Source organism: Macrobrachium nipponense, chromosome 6, assembly GCF_015104395.2.
Source record: "Macrobrachium nipponense isolate FS-2020 chromosome 6, ASM1510439v2, whole genome shotgun sequence".
NCBI classification, from domain to species: Eukaryota; Metazoa; Arthropoda; class Malacostraca; order Decapoda; family Palaemonidae; genus Macrobrachium; species Macrobrachium nipponense.
This window is the reverse complement of record NC_061108.1, coordinates 104,463,640-104,483,230: the sequence shown is the minus strand read 5'-3', so window position 1 is coordinate 104,483,230 and position 19,591 is coordinate 104,463,640. Positions and strand designations below refer to the sequence as shown.

Sequence of the window (19,591 nt, the reverse complement as noted above, 5' to 3'; positions counted from 1 at the left end):
ACCCTAAAATTTAAGCCCAGTTATAGAGTATAGGTACTAACATTTTGGGTAGATTTCTATGTATTTTACAAATTTGGTTGGCATAGTAGCTAGGCTATTTAGCCTAAACCTACTGTGTATGCTAGACTAAGATGCCTACCTACCTATCCTGCCCCGCAATTACTATCTAGTCTATCCTGGGGTTGGTCGTAAGCGATCTTCTCCCATCTTATTCTTTAAAAGCGTGAAAATTGTTTAGCACTGCAGACAGTGGGATAGACAAGTGTATTTTTTCTTTTTACAGGGGATTCCTATACCTATAGGTAGTAGAATTATTAGGGTAAACAACCGAGTGGACTGGCCAACTCACCAACTACCTAGTACTGAGGTTTTGGCCACCCTCCAAAAAAGTTCTTTAACACGTCCTGACACCGGAGATGGTCATCAGTCATGAGTTGTTGGTGGTAACAGGAGCTCAAGACCTCTACTCTCTTTTAAAGGTAAGTATTTTCTCCAAAGTTAGAAATTAAGGCCATATTTTAAGATTTAAACCAAGGGTAATGAAAAGGGTGGCCAACACAGTGCCCCCAACCCCAAAACACTTTCTAAGTTTTTACTTACTACTCCAAATACCTATTTCGAAGATTGATGCCATCTCAATGTTTGCGGAGTCCTTGTGTCAACAAACTTCCCATTTCCTGTGCTAAATCCACACACCACTTGCACCCATAGATGCTGGGGCACTTTCATCACAACAATCAAAACCCCGACATCTAACCAGCACTTAGTACCTATTCGTACTTATTTAAGGGGACTACGGCATTCTTTGCGGTGTTTTGCGCTCTTCAATTGTTTATCAGTGTTGTCAATTGGCATGTGTTTACCCTCCAAACTGGGTATAGCTAAGACTTACACAAAACCGGGGAAATAAGTGAAATTAGCGTATCTATTTGTAGTATATATACATAGGGTAAAAAACCGCATGGTACAGGGGTGGACCATGTACGATCAGTGTGTACAACCCCAAGAAAAGTACATTATAACGCGTCCTGACACCGGAGTAGAGGTCTTTAGCTCCTTTTCTCACCAACAAGAAGTCGCGTCTGATGCCCATCTCCGATGTCAGGACGCGTTATAATGTACTTTTTTTGGGGTTGTACACATTGATCGTACATGGTCCACCCCTGTACCATGCGGTTTTTTACCCTAGGTATTACAGCAATTTTATCATTACTGCATTACCATGACAACTAGAATTCATGAAAACAGTTTGTATATACATCGGCGTATGTGTGATGCTCCACTAGATTGGCAACGATGAGTAATTTTTCCTCGCGTCGTCTGCTCGAAAGTATACATGCGAAATATTTGTAATTTTTCGGGGTTAATTTGGTTGCAAAAAAGGGATAACAGACATGAATTAAATAAACACTTTGAAGTAAAGTTAAACTAAATAATGAGTAAAGTAAATAATTAAGGGAATAAAGCTTTGTACCTCATAATCAGTGTTGTCGTCTGCTGCTCATAACTGTGTTTGCGGAGTGAGTACTTCGGAACCAGGAACAGCAACATGGTTCAAGTGCATTGTGGAGTGAATTAAGACCAAAATGTGTATAATTTCAATCAAATAAGCACTGTGGTGGCAGTAAGGATAAAACTACCAATTACAAGGTAAAAATTAATTCAGTTCAAACCATGACCCCGGGAATAAAAAGTTTCATACTTTCACTAATATAGGCAACAAAATGTTGTTTTTTGTGCTGATTATAACTGCAATCTTGAGTAAGATTAATAAACATTTCATATATATGCTAACATTGTTCAAATAGAGTGCTGGGAAGGCTGGGAAAGATGGTGGATTGTCCGTGATTAGACCAGCCAGCCACACGATTGCTGCTACTATATTGGATTTCAAAACTGCCTTGAAAACATAGTGTACGAAGAGCTTACATGCTTATTTTAGTTTGTATGGGGCTTTCATATATCACATTATGTTGACGAAACTTCAATCTTTTGAATGGTATGCTTAAAGTTGTAATTGTATACTTGTCTCACCAATTAAATATAGAGTGAATAAGGCCTGGTCAATGCGATGATGGTGGATCGTCCACGGTTGTTTACCCTGTACCTAGTAGAATTGTTAGGTAGGTAAAAATTAGTAATACCTACCTAGGTACAGATAGCCATAGCTATGCCTAGTTATTAGGTAGTACTTAACAACCAGACAAACTAGTTGTTCCTACGAGATACAGGCCTACTATGTCGGATAGTAGGGGAAACAACAGAGTGGACTACATGATCCAGTCTTGGCTGCTTGTTGATCCACCCTCCGAAAAAATACTTTAACAACGTCCTGACACCGGAGATGGGCGCCAGCCATAAGTCATTGGTGGTGAGAGCAACACCTTGAGACCTCTACTCCTTTCGAAGTAAGTATTTTCTCCAAAGTTAGAAATGAAGGTCATATTTTGAGATTAAACAGAGGTTGGTAGATCTAAGCCCTTATACTGTGGTGAACTAGACTATGCCAGTTGACGTTTTTCTATACAGTTTTACCTTCTGAACAAGAATTTAAAGTAATATTTTTTGTGCCGGCTGTAATTAACCTGTAATTTACCTTTGAACTCTGTCCTACGGTAAGGGGGACCAATGGGAATGCGGGGTTCTGGGTGGGGTAAAACATTTAGGAGAATTATGCTGTTCAACTCTATTCTATGGTAAGGGGGACCGATGGGAATACGGGGTATTGGGTGGGGTAAAACACTTGGGGGAAAGTTTTGCCATGTTATTGTGTTATTTCCTCTTATTTATGACATTTGAAACACGAAATATAAGCTGAAATAAACCGATAATGGAGCCGTTATATAGCTGAAATCCACTTCTTACTACCACTATTACGACGCCGAATCCCACTATGCATGCGCCGTGATGTAAGGGAGCTTTTGTTTCAGACACAGACTTCCTAAGGGGATAATGATGGGGGTTTTGGGGGGGAGGGGTACATGTATTTAACCAATCATGTTGCATTATTAACCCTACATTGCAATAGGAGGTTTTGGGGGAATTCATGGATTGTTACATATATTCTTTTTCCTCATTTGTTTTGTAATCATGTAATATTATTTCAAGCTTTTATTTCCGTTCCGTTTATCGTAGTATTGTTTAATATGTGCACTGACTTGTTCTCACTTCATAATGTTGCCCTATATATCTTACAATATTACGTTACAATTGAGGGCAGGCTCTTGAAAGTCTCCTGAGGGGTGGAACTAGAAGGAGGTTTTAGGACGTTTCAAGACCATTCTGTCAATGACGTGAAAATTGATAGTTTTACATTTTTACATTTTAGACATTTCAAATTACACATGCATTTTTTCTCTCCCGGTCCCCCCACCCCCGGTCTTGTTAACACATTCTACTAGGTTAGGTAAGAATCCTAACCTATGTTACACTTCTAAGATTGTTTTTATGTAAGGGGCCCCCCGGTCAGGTAACATGTTCTACTAGGTTAGGTTAGGTTGGTCAGGTTAGTATCCTAATCTATATGTTACACTTCTAATATTGCCTCCCTTAAGGGGGGTTATAGAAGGGCGGAGCCCCCCGGTCAGGTAACATGTTCTTCTAGGGGTTAGGTTAGTATCCTAACCTATATGTTATACTTCTAAGATAGCCTTCCTTAAGCCCCCCCCCCAGGTAACACGTTCTTCTAGGTTAGGTTAGTATCCTACCTTATATGTTACTCTTGCTTTAACTTTGTATTTTTATTGTAGTGTCTTACCGAACAATTATACAGCCGTGATTTCCACGAGCGGCAGGAGACTAAATTCAAATTTAGCGCGTAGGCGTCGCCAACACTGGTGGTGATGACGTCATCTCCCTCCACTCGCGGGAGAACCAGGTACAACTCCCCAGGTGAATACAATTCTTTTCCTGCCGGCGTCCGGTGAACATCGGTGGTCGGTGCGGTTGGATGACTTTGCTTCGCTTTTTTCTTGTGGATTTGATCTTCGGAATTGAATAAGTACTCTTTTTTGGCGTTGTTGTTATTTTGCTTATTATTTAGGCGTTGCCATGTCGGATTCTAGTCCGTCGGGAGTTAGGTTTTGCATCTCAGGATGTAAAACTAGATTATCCAAGTTAGAGTATGATTCTCAAACTAAATGTGTTAAGTGTAGGGGACAGGTTTGTTCAGCAGATCGAACATGTAACGAGTGTAGTGATTGGACTGATTCTCAATGGAAGTTTTTTAGTTCATACTCGGAGAAATTGAGCTAAAAGACAGAATTAGAAAAAGCAGCGCTTAGGGAAAGTAGGCTTAGCTCTGCTTCGTCTTGCGATGCATCTGTTCCTTCTGTTTCTCCTCAAATTGTTATGTCTCCTTTAACTACACCTCCTATTCCTCCTACTAATCCCACTTCTCCGGCTTCCCGTGTAGTTTCTTCCGACACCATTGCCAGTCTGGAATCGAGGTTAGATCAGAAATTTTCGGTACTAGCGAATACGGTTTTGCAACTTGGTAATTCGGTTAAGACGTTTTTGGAGAAAGCGGCTTCAGGTAAGAGTGTAGTTGAGGGTGCGTCTGTCTGTCCTGACACGTCTCCTAGACAAAGGTCACTGTCCAGCTCCCCCGCACCGGGGAGAAGACATACCGGAAGTCCAAGGGAGTCGATCGGGATTTGCCCACAGACAGGCGCCTCTCTTGTTGAGCCTGTTGCGCCTCAACAGGGCTCGGTTAAGCGTTGGAAAGGTGTTGCGGTTAGACGCCTTTCGAATGATTCAAGCGATTCGTCTCTGGTCGCGCGGCGCTCTTGGCGAGATTCGCCTGTTTCGCGTCCCTTAAAGAGGCGTTCAGGCGCTGAATCTTCGCCTCCTCCAGTCAAGCGGTATAAGGAGCCTGAGAGTAGGGTTGCGCCTCGGCCGTTAGCGGCTCGTTCGTCGCCTCAATCTGTGCCTTTTTCGGCTCCATCTACTAGTAGAGATTGTGGTTTTAGCGCTGTAGCTAGCAGTTTCTAAGGTGTTTCTTTAGGCGCTTTCTCGTCTGTTACGCCTGATGCGCCTGTTTCGCCTCGAATTTCGGCGGCTCCGAGCGAGGCGCAAGTAGTTTTTACGCCTCCTGCTGAACATTTAGGCTCTTCCAAGCCTATGTTAACTGTTTTTGATTCGTCTCTGGCGCCTTTGCGCAAGCAGTTAGAGATGTTAACCAACTGGATGAATGAGTCCAAGGGGGGTTCGAAACCTTCAGATCCGGTTGTAGTCCTGTCTACTTCTTCGGCGGTATCGGAGAATGAGGAAGAAGTAGAGGAGGAGGATTCACATCACCTCTCGTGTTATTCACGTCTCCTTAGATTTCTTCTGGTTTCTTATCCAGATTATTTTGAGAAAGCGGCTCCGCGCTCCCCAACTTCGACTTTTTTGATGAGGAGGAAAACTTCAGACCCTCTCCTCCCAAAACTTGTTCTATCTAAAGCAGTTAGACATTCGTTGAAAGAGACGGAGAAATGGATGTCTATGAAAAGAGACTTAGGGAAGGCGCTTTTTGCTTACTCTCCCTCTAAGTTGCTTCGTAAGAGGTATAGGTTTTATGTAACTGGGGAAGCTCCTTCTCTGGGAGTTTCTGCCTCCTCCCAGGGAGACTTCTCCAGTTTAATCGACTCCTCTAGAAGATCTGCTTTCGCCGCAGCGAAAGTTTTCTTTACAACGCCTGAGTTGGACCACGTTGTAAAGAACCAATTTAAACTTTTGGAAGTCTTTAGCTTCCTTGATTGGACTATTGGCGCTTTAGCGGCCAAGATCGAAGACTGTCCTTCTCTTTCTCAGGAGTTAGCGGAGGATTGGATTGGTGTTCTGTCCTGTGCGGACAAATCCATTAGGGATGGATGTGATGAGTTAGCTTCGCCCATCGCCTTTGGTACCCTTAAGAAAAGGCAACTTTGGTGCTCCTTTGCTTCTAAAAGGGTTACTTCCCAACAGAAGTCTGCTCTCTTGTTTGCTCCTTTTGTGAAAGATAACCTCTTTCCAGACGATGTAGTGTTGTCAATTTCGTCTGCGCTAGATAAGAAATCTACTTCGGATTTACTGGCACAGTCTACTAAGAGACCTAAAGCTCCTTTGGCAGCTGTTCCTTCTGTTTCTCCTCTGGCCCAAGCGCCTTTCGCGGGAGAAAACCCAAGCGCTTCTTTCGGCCGAAGTCGAATTTGCGACCTCAGTCTAAGACCTCGGCAAAGGTTAACAAACCTTCCAAATGAAAGCTCGGTTCTTCATGCACCAGTGGGAGCCAGGCTGGCTCTGTTTTGGGAGGAATGGGAAAACAGAGGAGCAGAAGCCTGGGTAGTGCAAGTACTCAAGTTCGGCTATCGTATTCCTCTCGTTTCACCTCCCTCGCTCTCACCTGTGCCAATTCCATTCCAGGCATACTCTCCAGGCTCAGACAAATTTCTGGCGCTAGCCGCAGAAGTGGAAGCGCTTGTTCTCAAAGAAGCGATAGAACAGATAGAAGGGGATTTTCCTCCAGGCTTTTACAATCGCCTTTTGTAGTTCCCAAGGTTCCATCAGGGGGCTGGAGGCCGGTTTTGGATGTGAGCGCCCTGAACTTGCATGTCCAGAAAACAAAATTTCATATGGAGACCACTCGGTCGGTTCTGGAGTCCATCAGACAGGGGGATTGGATGGTTTCTCTGGACATGCAAGACGCTTATTTTCACATTCCGATACATCGCGAATCTCGGAAGTACCTGAGGTTCATGTTCGAAGGCAAGGTTTTTTCAGTTTCGGCGCTTTGCTTCAGACTGGCGACCGCTCCTCAAGTTTTCACCAGGGTTCTATCCCCGATAGGAAGCTGGCTGCACATATTAGGAGTCATATCTCCCTCTATCTGGACGATTGGCTTCTTCGGTCGGAATCAGAGAGTCTGTGCATGAAGGACCTTGGAACAACTCTGGATCTTGCCAGAAAGTTAGGAATTCTGGTCAACAAACAGAAGTCCCAGTTGGTTCCATCTCAGAGCATCCTTTATTTGGGGATGACTGAATGCTCAAGTTTTTCGGGCTTTTCTGTCCCCGAAGAGGGTCCAAGGCTGTCTGGAGACAGTTCAGGAGTTCTTGGACAAAAAGGTAAGTTCTGCCAATCAGTGGATGAGGCTCCCGGGCAAATTGACGTCAGTGGAGAAATTTGTGACGTTGGGAAGACTGCACATGAGACCTCTGCAGTTTTTCCTGAGAGCCTCTTGGTGCAGGAAGACGCAACCAGACTCGATTACCTTTCCTGGCACAGATCAAATAAAAGAGGACCTAAGGTGGTGGCTCTCTCGAGCAAGGTTGGAAGAAGGGTTAGATTTACGACCCATCCTCCCGAACCTACAGTTCTTTTCCGACGCATCGGACACAGGTTGGGGAGCCCTGCTGAGAAATCAACAGACTTCAGGAGCTTGGTCGGAGAAGGAGAAGTTCCACATAAATGTAAAGGAACTTTTAGCAATTTTCCTGGGGCTCAGACAGTTTCGGAGCTTAGTAGAAGGTCAGGTAGTGGCAGTGCATTCCGACAACTCCACGGCTCTCTCGTACGTGCGGAAACAGGGGGGGACTCAGTCTTTCTCTCTATACGAAGTAGCCAAGGATCTCCTCCTGTGGTCAAACAAAGCGAAGGTTCAGCTAGTCCCGAGATTTGTTCCGGGAAAGATGAACATCCTGGCGGACGAGCTAAGTCGTCAACAGCAAGTGTTACCTCTGGAGTGGACTTTGGACAACAAGATTTGTCAGAAACTTTGGCGCCTTTGGGGACGACCGTCCATAGACCTGTTCGCGACATCAAGGAACAACCGTCTTCCTCTCTTTTGTTCTCCAGTTCCAGATCCTCTAGCTTGGTCGTGACGCAATGCTGTTGGATTGGTCGGGTCTGGAAGCTTATGCATTCCCTCCGTTTGGTCTAATAAGAGAGGTGCTGAACAAGTTCATGTCGCACAGCAATGTAACACTAACGTTAATTGCTCCCTTTTGGCCCAGGAAAGAGTGGTTCCTGGACCTTCTCCAGTTATTAGTAGACTTCCCCAGACTTCTTCCTCCAGAGAAGTGGCTTCTCAAACAACCTCACTTCAAGAGGTTCCACCAAAACTTGTCCGCTCTAGCTCTGACAGGGTTCAGACTGTCCGGAATCTTGTCAGAGCGAAAGGGTTTTCAAGAAGAGCTGCAGAAGCTATCGCTCGTTGTAGGAGAGAGTCTTCTAACAAACTCTATCAAGGGAAGTGGAGAATCTTCAGAGAGTGGTGTAGAAGTGCTAAAGTCTCTACTTCTGCGACCTCTTTAACGGAAATAGCAGATTTTCTTCTATTTCTTAGGAACTCTAAGAAACTGGCTCCTTCGACGATCAGAGGATATAGAGCCATGCTTTCTTCGGTTTTTCGACATCGAGGTTTGGATATTTCCTCCAATACAGATCTGTCGGACCTCATTAGGACTTTCGAAACCACTAAGCTCCCTCAGGATACAGTGGCTTGGAACTTAGATGTGGTGCTTAAGTTCCTCATGGGGCCACCGTTTGAGCCTTTGAAGTCGGCTTCACTCAGGAACTTGACTAAGAAGGCACTTTTTCTTATTGCACTAGCTTCTGCTAAGCGTGTCAGCGAATTGCACGCTATAGACAAAAGAGTCGGTTTCTCTCAAGGCAATGCTGTATTTTCGGTATCTTTGACCTTTCTAGCCAAAAACGAGAATCCATCTAATCCTTGGCCGAGGAGTTTTGTGGTAAGGAACTTATCTGATTTGGTTGGACATGAGGAGGAAGAAAGGCTCTTATGTCCAGTCAGGGCTATTAAGCAGTATCTGTTTGCCACTAAGGGTATTAGAGGACAATCTTCTAAGTTCTGGACCTCGGTTCAAAATCCCTCCCGTCCTCTTTCTAAGAATGCTATATCGTTCTTTATTAGAGAGCTTATCAGGGAAGCTCACTCGCAGTCCGAGAACGACAATCTTTCCGTTCTGAGAGTTAAAGCTCACGAGGTTAGAGCCGTGGCAACTTTTTTAGCATTTAGAAAGAATTTATCTTTAGCTTCGATTCTTCAGAGCACGTTCTGGAGATCGAATTCGGTTTTTGCGAGTCATTATCTCAAAGAGATAGAAACGGTTTTCGAGAATTGTAAAACGTTAGGTCCGGTGGCGGTTTCTGGCATGGTGTTGGGAGAAAAGGCACAGGGGTCGTCACCTCTATGCTAACTTTTCACCTTGAAATAGGTTGTCGAGTTCAAGGGAAGCTGGGGGTACTGAGTACCTGGGATACTCACCAGTCTGTTAGGTCAGATTTTATAATGGTTGGGTATATATGTTTTTAAATCTGGTGTTGGTGACAAATGTTTTGTATGATTGAATTTCTGGTCTTAGCCCAGGGCAAGGGCAATCTTTGTTGTTACTATCCTCCGTCAGTCAGCCTTGACTCGCTTGAACTACGGAAGGATTCCACTCCTGTAGAGGCTAACTTTGGTCAAATTCCAATTCCTCTACAATAGTAAGAAGAGCACCGACCAGAGGCAGTAACAGTCTGCTGTAGCTCTCTTACAAGGTAAGGCACAACAGACACCTTGAGTGTTTACTGGTATTGTAATAAATGTAACCATTTAGAAATACTAGTGGTCCACTGAATCCCACCTTCCCATAAATGTGTAATCAGCTGTATAATTGTTCGGTAAGACACTACAATAAAAATGAAATTTTTGTACATGCAACTTCCCCGGCAGATATATACTTAGCTATAGTCTCTGACGTCCCGACAGAATTCAAAACTCGCGGCACACGCGACAGGTAGGTCAGGTGACCAGCCCACTCCCGCCGCTGGGTGGCGGGAATAGGAACCATTCCCGTTTTCTAACCAGAATTTTTCTGTTGCCGGTAGCAACAACATCGTTGTTGGTACCTCCTGCATTGGAATTCTTTTCTCGTTGGCCGAGGATTATCTAACTGTCTTTTGGTGATGTACTTTGATCTTTGGTTTTGGCATACGCTTATCGTGGACCGTTTTTTGGATTTTGATTTGGATTCTCTTTAAAATGTCTGACGTGGCACCTGTATTTAGGGTGTGTGCGAAAGAGGAATGTAAGGTGAGGCTACCGAAAGCATCGGTGGACCCTCACACAGTCTGTAAGAAATGTAGGGGGAATGATTGTTCTGCAACTAACACCTGTCTGGAATGTGAGAGCTTAACGGAAGTGGAATGGAAGACCTTGGCTTCTTATGTAAGGAAACTTGAGAAAGATAGAGTTAGGAGGGCTTCCATCAGAAGCTCAAGTAGATCCTGCTCTAATGAACAGGAAGTAGCTCCTAACTTTTCTAGTATTTCTCCTGCTCATAGTTTGGCTTCAGCCCCTTCCCCCAGCAGCGAACCTGTAGATGCGTCTACGGAAATGGCTGCAATGAGAGCCTCAATAATCAGCTTGAAATCGCAACTGCAAGCAATGAAGGAGACAGGTAAGCGCAGTGATGTGTGCAGTGATTTGTGCAGTGTCCCCAGTGAAGTGGAGGGGGCGTCTGACCGACTCCGCATTGCTCCTAGGCCTAGACCTCTTTCAGACTCCCATGACCAAGGGAGGAGGAATGTCGAAAGCCGCAAGGGGGATGTAGAGTATTCCCAACGGTCAGGCGTCCCTTCGGCAGATCCTGTAGCCGCTTCCCAGGCTGCCAAGGACAGCTATTGCAAAAGCGTCCTCAGGAAGTGCTTTTCGGACTCAGACTCTTCGTCTCCCAGAAGAGGATGGAGTTCTTCCGCTAAGTCGCGTCCGCTTAAGAGATCATGGAGGACGCCAGCAAGCAAAGCGTTGCGTTCCAGTCCTGAGCCTTTTCCGGAGTATTCACCTGCTCGTAAGAAGAGAGCTATGAGATCTCCTGACTCTTCTCCGGAAGACTTATCACACAAGACGAAGGAAGTCTTGGTAGGACTCCAACAGCAGTTGTCTGCCTTAGTGGGAGTTCTCTCTGAAGGCTCTTCTAGGAAGAAAGACATTTCTCTTCCCATCAAGAGTTCTGTGAGGAGAGCATCAGAGAGTAAACGTCCTAGCGTTAGCAGACGCTCCTCGCCTGAAAGGTTTTCGTCCCCAGCGAGACCTTCTTCAGTCACATATGACAGGAATCGGAAACTCCCTACGAGCAAGAGTTCTCCCAGGAGTTTTGATAGAGACGATTTTGCCTCTCATGGCAAGCATCAGGAGCCTGATTCGCGGATTTCTCGTGAGAGAATTCGTGCGACTAAGAGCTCCGGGAGAGAAGAGAGCCCCTCTCTATTCAGAGCTCCGCAAGAAGGAAGGAGTGTTCGTTCGTCCTCTAGACATTTTCCTAAGGACGCAAGAGTTTCGCCGAATAGGCGCCGAAGCTTAGACAAGTTTTCTTCACCTTCCAGGAGGGATAGGAAGAGATTTCTAGCGCCTCCTCCGGATGGACCGCAAAGGGAAAAGGAGTTCTTCGCCTGCTAGACGCAGTCACCAGGACGCAAACGTCTCCCCTCATGGACGACGGGAACAAAGGGTTCTCCTTTCTCCTCGCAGGCGCATTTCGCCTTCTAGGCGTCCTCATCAGGACGCAAATGCCTCTCCTTCTTGGACCAGGCAGCCTCGCCAGGACGCAAGCGCCTCGCCTTCTTGGCCCAGGCGCGCTCACCAGGACGCAAGCGCTTCTCCTTCTTGGCGCCAGGAACAGGATGTTCTCCCTTCGCCTAGCAGGCGCTCTTCGCCTCACAGGCGCCTGATTCAGGACGCAAGCGCCTCTCCTAGCAGACGCAAGGAGCAGAGCAGAAGCCCGAGTATAGGGAAACTCCAGGACTCGTGCAGGAAGGAGGATAGGAGTAAGGACGAAAGGAAAAGGCTTCTTTCGACGGATCGGTCTCCTGTTAAGGAAAAGCTTCTCCTGCATCGCTTTTGGAAGAAGTTTCGGATGAAGAGATATCCAAAGATGCAGGAGTTTCAGACTATAAGAGACTTGCTTCTCTTTTGCTGCAGGTGTTTGGAGACTCGCTACGCCAGTCGGATCCCCCTTCGCCGGGATCGTTATTATCCAGTACGAAAATGTCGAAGGCCTCCTCCTTCGTTAAGATGACCCCTACTCTTTCTATGAGAAAGTCTTTGAAGAGTCTCGAGAGCTGGCTCAGATCCAAGAAGGAAGCAGGGAAGACAGTATTTTCTTGTCCTCCCTCCAAGCTGACAGGGAAACCAGGTATGTGGTACGACACCAAGGAGCCTATGGGCCTGGGTCTCCCTTCGTCCTCTGATGCGGATTTTTCCGCTCTTGTAGATGCGTCTAGAAGACGCTCTCTACACTCTGCAAAAGCCTCTTGGGGAATGTGTGAGGTAGATCATCTCATCAAGGGCCTCTTCAAGACTCTCGAAGTCTTTAATTTTATGGACTGGGCTTTGGGAGCTTTAGCCAAGAAGTCTCAAGAACCAGACTTCGTTACCATGGAAGAGTTGGGCAGTGTTTTAACCTGCCTAGACAAGGCGGTTATGGATGGCTCCAATGAAGTGGCATCCCTTTTTGGATCCTGTATTTTGAAGAAGAGGGCAGTGTTTAGCTCCTTCTTAACGAAATCTGTGTCTCCTCTGCAGAGATCCTCCCTTTTATACGCTCCGCTCTCTAGTCACCTTTTTCCTCAGGACATAGTGAGGGACATTTCAAAGACACTTTCAGAAAAGGCCACACAGGACCTGCTGGCCCAGTCAGCGAAGAGGCTAAAACCTGCTGTGCAGGTTGCGAAAAAGGAGAAAGTTCCCTTCCAGCAGCCCTTTCAGGGAAGGTCTGCACCAAGATCTTCTCTTAGAAGTAGACGACCGGAGAAGAGAGGAAGGTCTTCTCGAAGGCCGTTCGTCAAGACCCAGTGAGACTGTGGTCCTCCAGACAAAAGTGGGTGCCAGGCTTCTAGATTTTTACGAAACTTGGGCACAGAAAGGTGCCGATGCCTGGTGCCTATCCATCCTAAAGAAAGGATATTTAATCCCCTTCAGGGAAAAACCTCCCTTAACTACGACTCCAAGGGAGTTAACAGCAAACTACAAGGAATCTGTCAAGAAACAAGCCCTTCTACATCTCGTGGAGCAGATGCTTTACAAGGAAGCCATAGAGGAAGTAAAAGATCCCTCTTCCCAGGGGTTTTACAATCGCCTGTTCTTGGTTCCGAAGAGCTCAGGAGGTTGGAGACCAGTTCTGGACGTGAGCGCCCTGAACGTGTTCGTAGCAAAGAGGAAGTTCACAATGGAGACGACAGCCTCGGTGTTAGCAGCCCTGCGTCCAGGGGACTGGATGGTATCCCTGGACCTGCAGGATGCTTATTTCCACGTACCAATACACCCGTCTGCCAGGAAATACCTCAGATTTATGGCTCAAGGAAGAGTATTTCAATTTCGGGCCCTATGCTTTGGACTATCAACAGCCCCCCAAGTATTCACGGGACTAATGAAAAATGTGGCTCACTGGCTTCACCTCGAAGGGATTCGAATATCCTTGTACCTAGACGACTGGCTGATACGAGCACAGTCGCGAGTCAGATGTTTGGAGGACTTAAAACTGACACTGGAGTTAACACAGTCCTTGGGACTGTTGGTAAACCTCGAGAAATCCCAGATGATTCCCCAGCAGAACATTGTTTATCTGGGATTCGGATGGATTCTCGGGGTTTTCATGTGTTTCCATCACAGGAAAGACAGAACCGCTGCTTGGAAAAAGTAGCAACCTTCCTAGAGAAAGAACAATGTTCCGCGAGGGAATGGATGAGTCTTCTGGGGACCCTTTCCTCGTTGGAACAGTTCATTTCTCTAGGAAGGCTTCACCTAAGGCCGTTACAGTTCTATCTAAGAGAACGTTGGGATCAGAAATCTCAAAATCTGTCCGATTCCTTCCAGATCACGAAGGAGATAAAGGAGGACCTGCGTTGGTGGATGAATCCGTGCAGGATCACGAAGGAGTATCCCTTCCGCGTTCCGAACCCTCGACTAGTGTTGTATTCCGACGCCTCAGATGCGGGGTGGGGAGCCACTCTAGGGACGAGAGAAGTGTCAGGCACCTGGAGGGAGAACAGGTGTCCTGGCACATCAATATGAAAGAATTAGCAGCGATTCACCTGTCCCTCATACACTTCGAGGCTCAGATCTCAGGTTCAGTCCTGCAGATCAATTCGGACAACACACAGCCCTAGCTTACATCAAAAAGCAAGGAGGGACGCACTCGTTCTTCCCTTTACAAGAAAGCAAGAGAACTACTGCTTTGGGCAGAAGAGAGAAGAATCACTCTCCGGACGAGGTTCATTCAAGGGGACAAAAATGTAAGAGCCGACCTTCTGAGCAGGAGAGACCAGTACTGCCTACAGAATGGACGTTGCATCAGGAAGTATGCAACAGACTATGGAACCTCTGGGGGAGATCAAATATAGATCTTTTTGCCACCCATTGGAACAACAGGCTGGAAAGTTACTGCTCCCCGATCGCCGACCCAAGGGCGATTGCGGTGGACGCCCTTCTCCTCGATTGGTCCGGAATAGACGGGTATGCTTTTCCTCCGTTCAAAATATTATCGGAAGTGGTAAGGAAGTTTGCAGCAGCAGAGAGGGAGCCAAACTGACCCTCATAGCCCCGTTCTGGCCAGCGCAAAACTGGTACACAGAGGTACTGGGATGGATGGTAGACTTTCCGAGATCTCTCCCAAACAGGAGCGATCTTCTCAGACAACCCCACTTCGACAGGTATCACAAAAACCTGCCCGCTCTCGCTCTGACTGCCTTCAGACTATCGAAGGATTGTAAGAACGAGAGGCTTTTCTCGAGAAGTTGCGAAAGCGATCGCAAGAGCTAGAAGACCATCTACTATTCGAGTCTACCAGTCGAAGTGGGATGTGTTTCGCAGATGGTGTAGAGCTCAGAAGATATCCTCTTCCAGTACCTCTGTGACAGATATAGCTGATTTCCTCCTGTACTTGAAGGAGAAATGTAATTTAGTAGTCTCTACAATTAAGGGCTATAAAAGTATGCTATCTTCAGTCTTCAGGCATAGAGGCCTTAATATTGGGGAAGACAAAGATTTGCATGACCTGATAAGATCCTTCGAGACGTCAAAGAACAGAGGGATTAGAGCACCTAGTTGGAACTTGGATGTGGTCCTAAAATACTTAATGACCTCAAAATTCGAACCTCCCTGTAAGGCTACGTTCAGAGATCTGACAAGGAAGTCTTTATTCTTGGTAGCGCTAGCTTCAGCGAAAAGAGTAAGCGAACTACAAGCCTTAGAACATAATGTTGGCTTCAGGAACGACTCGGCGTTCTGTTCCTTCAAACCGATGTTTTTGGCGAAGAATGAAAACCCTTCGAAACCTTGGCCTCGAACATTCGAAGTAAAAGGACTTTCGTCGCTTGTAGGTACAGAGCGGGAAAGGGCTCTTTGCCCAGTGAGAAGCCTTAAGTTCTACTTAGAAAGGAAGAACGAACTAAAGGGGAGTAAGGAAAGTTTATGGTGCTCAGTTAGAGATCCCAGAAGGCAGATCTCTAAAAATGCTCAGGCGTTCTTCATCAGAGACGTAATCAAGGAAGCCCATTTAGCGTGTAAAGAAGAACAACTGGACCTCCTTAGAGTTAAAGCTCACGAGGTAAGAGCAGTCGCTACCTCTTTGGCATTCCACAAGAACTTGTCGATACAGACTCTAGTGGAGTCAACCTTTTGGAGATGCAATTCGGTCTTTGCATCTCATTACTTGAGAGACATTCAAGTGACGTACGACAAGTGCTTTACTCTAGGAGCGTACGTATCTGCGGATTCGTTGCTGGGACAGGGAGCTGAACCCAATCCTTTTTAGTTTTATTAGGTTAGGGTTTTTAATGGTGTTTGGTGCATTTTATTGGTCGATTTGAAAGAGGGTGCAGGCAGTTTGACCCCTTTCAAATCGTAGTGCTAACATGTTAGTGTGGTCAGGTGATCGGGATTGGTCGTTATGCTCCTTGTATTGTCTTAAATACCTAAAGCTCTATCATGTAAGAGGGTTAGCCCCCGTTGGTATGATACAGGTCAAGGTTCTGCCATGTAAGTGGCTCAGCCCCCATTGGTACGATCCAAGAAAAGGCTCTGCCATGTAAGCGGGTAAGCCCCCATTGGTATGATCCGAAAGGGTTATCAGTCGCAGGTCTCATCCTCTCTGGAACTCTGATGGCAAGCAGACTCATAGACAGTATCAATGAAGTCTTCTTCCATATCAGGTAGGAACCAAGGTTGTTTTTTGTTAATATACCTACAACGTATGTTGTTTCCCTGTTTTTATATTCAAAAATAATTAGTATGTAACTGTCTCTTGCCCTCCACCAAGGGTGTCAATCAGCTAAGTATATATCTGCCGGGGAAGTTGCATGTACAAAAATGATATTGTTAGTATACAATAAAGTTTTGTACATACTTACCCGGCAGATATATACGATTAATGGCCCGCCCAGCTCCCCTCAGGAGACAGGTGGGAGAGGAAAAATTCTGGTTAGAAAACGGGAATGGTTCCTATTCCGCCACCCAGCGGCGGGAGTGGGCTGGTCACCTGACCTACCTGTCGCGTGTGCCGCGAGTTTTGAATTCTGTCGGGACGTCAGAGACAATAGCTAAGTATATATCTGCCGGGTAAGTATGTACAAAACTTTATTGTATACTAACAATATCATTTTCATTATTAAAATGAAGTTTTATTGTATACTTACCGAACAATTATGATTATACTGCCGCTCGTGGAAATCATGGCTGTATAATTGTTCGGTAAGTATACAATAAAACTTCATTTTAATAATGAAAATTTCATTTCTTTAAGGGGGTGTATGGGGGCGGAGCACCACGAGTCAGATTACACAATTTTTACAATTGTTCTCAACATTTCTTGTTAAGTTCAATTACCCCCTGAACTGGCCACTCTGATCTTTGAAACTTGATAATATTCCATTCATTATTCACTAAAATGGCCTCTTGGCCTTGTGCATGATAATTTATACTCAAGTACCAGATGTGTAAAACTGTACGTATATATATATGATATATACACGCGTTCAGTTTTTTTTTTTTCACAAACAAAAATTCACCCCCACCCCATCCTCCCTACCCTGTTTTGCTTTACACCCCCCCCCCCCCCCCCCCACAACTTCCTCCTGAAAATACTTGCTGGCCCACGCTGGGCCGTGCATTTCATTTCAGTCATCAACTGACCACGATGGCCGAATCACTCCCTGGCACCTCCTGCTCCTCCAGGCCCATTACCAACTCGACTCTACTCTACCCTGTATTTGTGTTAACTGTTTCCTTAGTTATAAGGAATTTTCAGTCCATTACTCGGGGCAGTATGAAAGGTTGGTAATGTACTGTCAAGATCCCGGCCTATTGAGAAAACAGGCCTTTTGCCCTCATTGTGTCAACGAGTGTAGGCTTGACCTACAAAGGAAGGTGTTTATGTAACATTCAAGGTAAGGTTCCTAATCTTTATGTACATTATTTAGTTATATATATCCATTGTGTTTTGGTGTTCCTTGGTTTAGTGCTTTTGATTTTGGTGATATTTATTGGGAATTGTTATTTCACATCAAATGCCAGCATGGCTTTACCAACTCGTACCTGTGCCTTCCTCTACCAGTACCCCACCCCATCCTCCCCCTTACCGGATATAAGGCTCCCTATTGGTTACGTATCCCTCACCCCCTACTAGCATTCAAATATGGCAGTTTGTTTACGTTTCTTGGCCTCGAACCAAAACTTGAAGATTGCTCAGTCGAAGTAGACTATGACAGTTGATGTTTTCCTATGTTATTTTGCTTAATTTACAAGAGTTTAAGGTAATATTTTGTCGGTCGACTGTAACTAATCTGAAATTTACCTTTGAACTCTGTACATTGGTACATCGCACCCCTTGTACCTTCATGTAGTCTTCAAAGGTAAATTACAGTTTAATTACAGTCGCCCAAATAAATATTACTTTAAATTCTTGTTCAGCAGGTAAAATACCATAGGAAAACGTTGACTGCCATAGTCTACTGAACTGCGGAATGCGGGCTTAGAATTACCCAGAGGGTAATGAAAATCTAGCCATGCGCAGTGCAAACATACCTCCATGAAGCTTTGGAAATTTTTACTTAAAATAACAAAAATATAGAAGATTGACACCATCTCGATGTTTGCAAAGTCACTTGTGTCAATAAACTTGACATTCCTTGTGCTAAATCCTCACACCACTTGTACCCATAGACTCATAGACTGTGGGATACTTTCTTCACAACAATCGTAAACAGTGACACCCTCCGCCTCGGATCCAAGGAAACTTGCGATTTTTCAGTAGAAAGAAGTGTGAACTAGATAATTATTTAAATAAATAGTTAAACATTGTTATAAGGTCATGAATTGCATAATTTTTTTTACATATTCATGATAATTTATTTGAAAATATTTATTGTTAAAAAAGTAACTAGATTCCTGACACAAATATCAACAGTTTTGCTGTGAACAGTACCTATGGTGGTGTTCGCGCTCTCCCATTGTTTATCAGTGTTGCCAGTTGGTATGTGTTTACCCTCCCAACTGAGTATAAGACTTACACAAAACCGGGCAAGTGAAATTAGCATATATATTTGTAGTATATATACATATTAGAGCAATTTTATCATTTTTGCATTACTATGACAGCTAGAATTCATGGAAACAGTTTATATATACATCGGCGTATGTGTGAAGCTCCACTAAATTGACAATGATGAAATTTTGCCATTCCTAGCATGCAAGCAAGCATTAAAGGTTACATTTATTTCTGGCATACAATTATTAAAAATAAAAAAGGCAAAATGGTAATATAGACTTAAATCAATGAAAAGTGCTAAAAAAAAAAAAAAATTGTCATAAACAGTTCGCTAATCCGTCGTCTGCTCGGTGATGGTTTTCAGCAGCCAGATGTACGACAAGACAAAGTTTTTCCTGCCACGACTTTGCTGTCAACAAACTCAACGTAGTTCAAGTGCAATTTGGAGTGAATTAAGACCAAAATGTGTATAATTACAATCAAATAAGCACTGTAGAGTTTCGGTTGTGATGGCAGTAAGGATAAAATCACTGATCACAAGGTAAAAATGAATTTCAGCTCAAACCATGACCCCGGGAATAAGAAGTTTCATACTTTCACTAATATAGGCAACATAATGTTGTTTTATTGTGCTGATTACAACTGGAATCTTGAGTAAGATCAATAAACGTTACGTAGATACGCTAATATTATTCAAATGAGCGCTGGGGAGGTTGGGAAGGACGTTGGATCAATGCCAGTTACGAAAGGGACCGGAAGCGGAGACACCATATTGGATTTAAAAATTGGCTTGAAAACATATTTTACGAAGACCTCACATGCTTATTTTAGTTCGTATGGCGCTTTCATATGTCACATTATGTTGACGAAACTTCAATCTTTTGAATGGTATGCTTAAAGATGTGATTGTGTTCTTGTTTCACCAATTAAATATCGAGTGAATAAGGCTGATCCACTTGAATGCGATGGATCCAAGGCAGTTGTTTCCCCTAGTTTTTAAAACAATCTAGTAATTTTTTCATATGACCCCACTGGTCTTGTCTGTAGTGCCCACCTCCCATTCCTTTGGTACTTACTGATTT

At 44.7% G+C, this 19,591-nt stretch overlaps 1 protein-coding gene across 4 annotated transcripts in view; it reads left to right on the top strand.

Annotated features, from left to right (window-relative positions):
* The window catches only part of LOC135216807 (carboxypeptidase B-like), a 35,965-nt gene that overhangs the window by 7,000 nt on the left and 9,374 nt on the right, over positions 1 to 19,591 (top strand). Inside the window, exon 2 of one of the 4 annotated variants that reach the window (XM_064252305.1) lies at positions 284 to 479. The exons of the other annotated variants lie outside the window; for them this stretch is intronic. The gene's annotated coding sequence lies outside the window, so the exon portion shown is untranslated. The remainder of the gene's footprint in view (positions 1 to 283; positions 480 to 19,591) is intronic. 4 annotated transcript variants of the gene reach the window in all.